We start from the raw sequence: 4,834 nt of genomic DNA, 5'->3' as shown, positions 1-4,834 counted from the left end.
GAGGGAGCTCTTCTTAATATTTTGACACCAAAATCATGTCGATACACCTTACCGACTGCGAGTAAAGCCACCCACGCTTTAACTTGACAGACTGTAAGTTGCCTATTTTCGGCAGGAGTATTGTGCGCCTTTCCACCAACCACTCCGGAATCGGCTCTTTCGACTTCAAATATGAGGTGAAAATACGGATCAAATGCTGATGGGTTGAAGAAAACTTCTTCCACCAGAAGGTTTTGATACATTCTGGTCCCGGTGCGGAATAGTTCTTCATGCCTCTTAATACTTCTTTCACCTCCTCGGTAGTGATGGGTGGGTATTCTTTATATGGTGTTATGAGGGCAACACATAACTCCTTGATATATATATATATATTTATCAGTGGATCGGAGTCGTCCTTTACCGCCATTACCACGTTGCCAGCCGAACGAAAATTTTGTTACGAATAAAATGTTTGCTAAAATCACCCACGCGTTCGTTGAATACGTGGCTGACCGACAGAAAGAAATGGTTTCCGTGAATCAGTTTTTGAATAAAACTATTACCAAAAATAAAACAGTGCCTGTAAAATGGCAAAATCCTGCAACGGGCAAGGAAGAAGTGCATTATGCATTCATCCACTTCATTGGCGTTAAGGATACACATTACTAAACCCATTATTACGATTATTACGAATTTTTTATTAATCTTTAAAATCTTAAGCTCAATTTTTCATTTTTAAATATGTTTTAATTTCAAACGCATGTTTTTCCTCATGTTTCCTCATTCATTGTAGTAAATAATACAATTACATCTTGTTTAGAAATGACTGGGTGCTTATTCCTAATGTGAATGAAATATGTGTTCTGAGTGAAACATTAGCTAAGTTCAATGTTTTTTTTCTTGGATTCTATCTTTGCTGGAAATTCCTGTATAGGTACCTATGTTGGCTCACTTAAAGGATACTTCAAGTGAGCCAACATGCGTACATATATAGGAATTTCCAGCAAAGATTATTAAAGGATACTATATAGATACCCAAGAAATTGTTTTCGCCGGTCGGGCTTTATTCGTTAACGGTATGGTTTTCCTGCATAGAGTACGGCTGTGTTACCTTTAGAGGGTAGTCACTTGACCTGGAAATGACCAGGAATTTCATTCAAATACCGGGAATTCACATCTGATTGTTGTAAAATTCAAGTCTTTACTATTTTCATAATTTTGGTAAATTAATTAATTTTGGTAGAAAATTATAATTTATGGTTAGAAATTCATCTTTTTGGTATAAAATTCAACTATTCCAATTAAAGATTCATCATTTTAGGTAAAAATTGATGAGTGGTTGAAAATTAATCTCTTCTTTTGTTTAAAATTTAACAATTCGGATAAAATGTTACCTTCTTCAGTATAAAGTTCAACTATTAGTTGAAAATGTGTCGTTTTTAGTTGCAATTGAACAATTTGGTTCCAAATACATATATTGTATTTTAAATTCGTATTTTCTCAACGAAACGTTTCGCGCGCGGTATGTATAGCGGGACTCCCAGCTGTTATTCATAATACAATTCACTGGCCGCAAGGATAAAAAATAATCAAGTTACCAATTGCACGAATTCAAGGCATTGCAAAATTCCCGAATTTACGAATTCGGCGATTAGCTGGTAGATATTTCTTTTGTGCTTTTTTGTTTAGGGTGTCTTGAAATAAGAAATAATCTATTGTACAGAATATAAAATAAATAATTATGCAGTATTATTTATTTATTTACAATACTTTCATGCTTTCCTATTATTAGATTAGTTTTTATCATTCATTATATTTTAATCTCTCGTTTCTAAAGAAAATTAACTGAAATCTTGAAACTTTTTTAAAAACTATTTCGATGTAATTATTGTCCTATTATTATTGAAAAACATAATGAATCATGCAAATGAATAAAGCATTCAGAAATTTTATTTAAAAAGTAAGGGCAGGGGAGCGGCGAGTAATGTAGAGCGGCGGTTAATGTGGCGCACCCTCATTTACAGAAATTCATTGTTTTATAGCGAGAGGTATTTACTGTACTGTATTTTTTATGTGTACTGTTTTGCATAGTGAAAAAATTTGCTCAATAAAGCTTATCACTCAAATCTTATGGTGAAAAGTTATTTTGGGGGGTTATGTGTATATTTTTAAAGTGAGCAAAAAGTAGTGAAAAAGTACAGTAGCATTTGTCCGGAATAAAAAACATAATATATAACTTTCAAGTTGCACACAATTTATAAGTAATTATTTGAACCCACCATTTACTCAAAATTAATTTCATTGAACTCAGTAAACATCTTTTACTTCCCTTTTCGAAATTACACTGAGAGCGCGCCACATTAGCCAACTAGGAAGGATAACTTGGCGCAGGCACACTTTTTGTAAAACTTGATAATAAAGTACTTTAATAGACGTACATTCAATAATAATCAGACGCATAGGACAGATAAGACATTGATTTACGTGCTCTATCTTATTTTATGACAGTTTTCAACATATTTAACTTTTAATGGAGCTTTTTATAACATGTGCGCTACATTACCCGCCACTCCCATGCCTCTTCACGGAGGTCGATTGGTATTAACTGATGAATTAATTTGATACATCGAGTTCGTATCTAGGTTCTCAATCAATCAAATATGCCATAAGCCAACAAAGCAGCTAGAAATGAATCCTATGAAAAATATTGATTCCGCGATTAATTCAAAATAAGGCTCCGTGAAAAGGTACCCTAATGCCAGAGCTGCCAGATCGTGGATGAAATTTACCCCCACAGTACCTACCGTTTGGGAGCTGCAAAACAGAAGGTGCATGATTACCACTGTGAGTTCGCGTCTAAGCTGAAAATGCACGATTCGACTTCGGTTTCTGCTGTACGTTGATTGCCGAACTGAAAGCTTCGGAAAACTTCGGTGGTCTTATATTTATATCTCGATCCCCATTTGAAAGAAATGGAAGAAATTGGCAAATTTAATGTTTCGCGTGATTCATTTCATGAATGAGTCAATTTTGAGTTTATGTTTTTCAGGTATATATAGTATAAGTATTATTACTATTGTACATATTATTAATGTTAATATTATAGTTATAAAATATAACATTAATTTCAATTAATATTTGACTAACTTTTAATACAAATAGTTAAATTTTCAACTAAAACAATTAGTTTTCTGCAAAAAAAAATTTGCTAAATTTGTTTTAAACAAGATATTTAAATTTTTAAACAAAAGGTTAACTTTTTAATCAAAAGGCTGAATTGTATAAGAAAAAAGGCATTTTTAAGCAAATACATGAACTTTGCCCAAAAGAAATTTATTTTCCACTAAGTCTAATTTTCTATACAAAAATTAATGTTTAATCATAGTTAAATTTTCGAAAAAAAGATGAATTTTCTTGTAGTTATAAGAAAACAATTTTTATTCGAAAACAATAAAAAAATTCTACACAATAGTTACGGTTTCAAAAAAGAAATGTTTTTAACTAAATTGATAAATCATCAAACAAAAAAAAAACTAAATTTTTAACAAAGCAGTTCCAATTTCAACCGGAAAAGTTAAAAAACAACAGTTAAAATTCTTTGAAATACCTTTAAATTATAGAAATTAATTGAAAATTCCTTGAAATGTTTTAAACCATCCGTAAATATTTAAAATTCTTTAAAATCTCTTGAAATTTTGCAAAGCTCTTAAAAATTTCTTGCAATTTTAAACATGCCCTAAAATATTTTAAATTCTTTAAAATCTCATTCTAAATTATTGAAATCAATTGAAAATCCCTTGGAATCTAGTCAAATATCCTGAGATGCATCAAATCCTTTAAAATCTCATATTAAATTACTGTTATCAATTGAAAATTCCTTGGAACCTTGGAAATGTTTGTAAATTAGAGTTTTGAAAATGGAATCAATAAAAATTCAAAGCTTTAAAAATTTGATTCTCAAAAGTTTTCATCTATTCAATAAGAATAATTTTCAAGTCGATGAGGTTCAAGTCTTTAAATTCTTCTTTATTCATAATGTGTCCCCTAAGGGTTTACATGACTTCCATTCCTTACAATCTATCCGTTTAAATCTATATTTTTTTACAATCTTATCCTTTCTATATATACAATTATTTACGACTATTCACATAAAGTCTTATATCTGGTTCTTTATTTCTATTTCCTGCGATATCGCAATTTAGGACTTATTAGCAAGCGAGGGAGCGATCGAACGAAAGCGAGAGTGCAAGCGAGAGAGAAAAAGCATGAGAACGCAAACGCATCTTAGTCTACTTACTTTTACTTTACCATTAATTACAAATTTTCACGCTTCTATTCTAAGCAACTTCCGTTTCCCTTTTCTTTCACTTTTTTAAACCATCATTTACTTTTTCACGTGCATTCTTTCATTCTCCCTCATTCGCTCCTTTAGCACCCTCCAACTCGTTCATCCATTCTTCTCCTAATCCATCTTCCCCTAGAATCTTAACCACATTTTCTTGCCAGCTTCTTTTATCTTCCATTCCTCTCCTACATCCTTCCCATACATGCTCCCACGTTTCCTCCTCTCATTCACAGATTCTACATATTCTGTTCTCTTCTTTTTCCCAGTACATCCCCTCCCTTACCTCGTTTCCCAGTCTAGATCTTGCTATTCTGGTCCGCCTTCTCTATCCTCATCCCTTTTCTAAATACTTTGGCACCCCTTCCTTTTTTATCATCTTATACCATTTATTGTATTTTTATTCCTCAACCCCCCCCATATTTCTATTAATTGTCTGTCCCTCTCCCTTTTTTCCTATTCTTCATAGTTTACTCCAGTCCCGTCTTCTATTTCTCTATCATTAAAGAACTC

Source organism: Belonocnema kinseyi, chromosome 7 (assembly GCF_010883055.1).
Source record: "Belonocnema kinseyi isolate 2016_QV_RU_SX_M_011 chromosome 7, B_treatae_v1, whole genome shotgun sequence".
Classification (NCBI taxonomy): Eukaryota; Metazoa; Arthropoda; class Insecta; order Hymenoptera; family Cynipidae; genus Belonocnema; species Belonocnema kinseyi.
Note: the sequence above shows the minus strand (reverse complement) of the source record.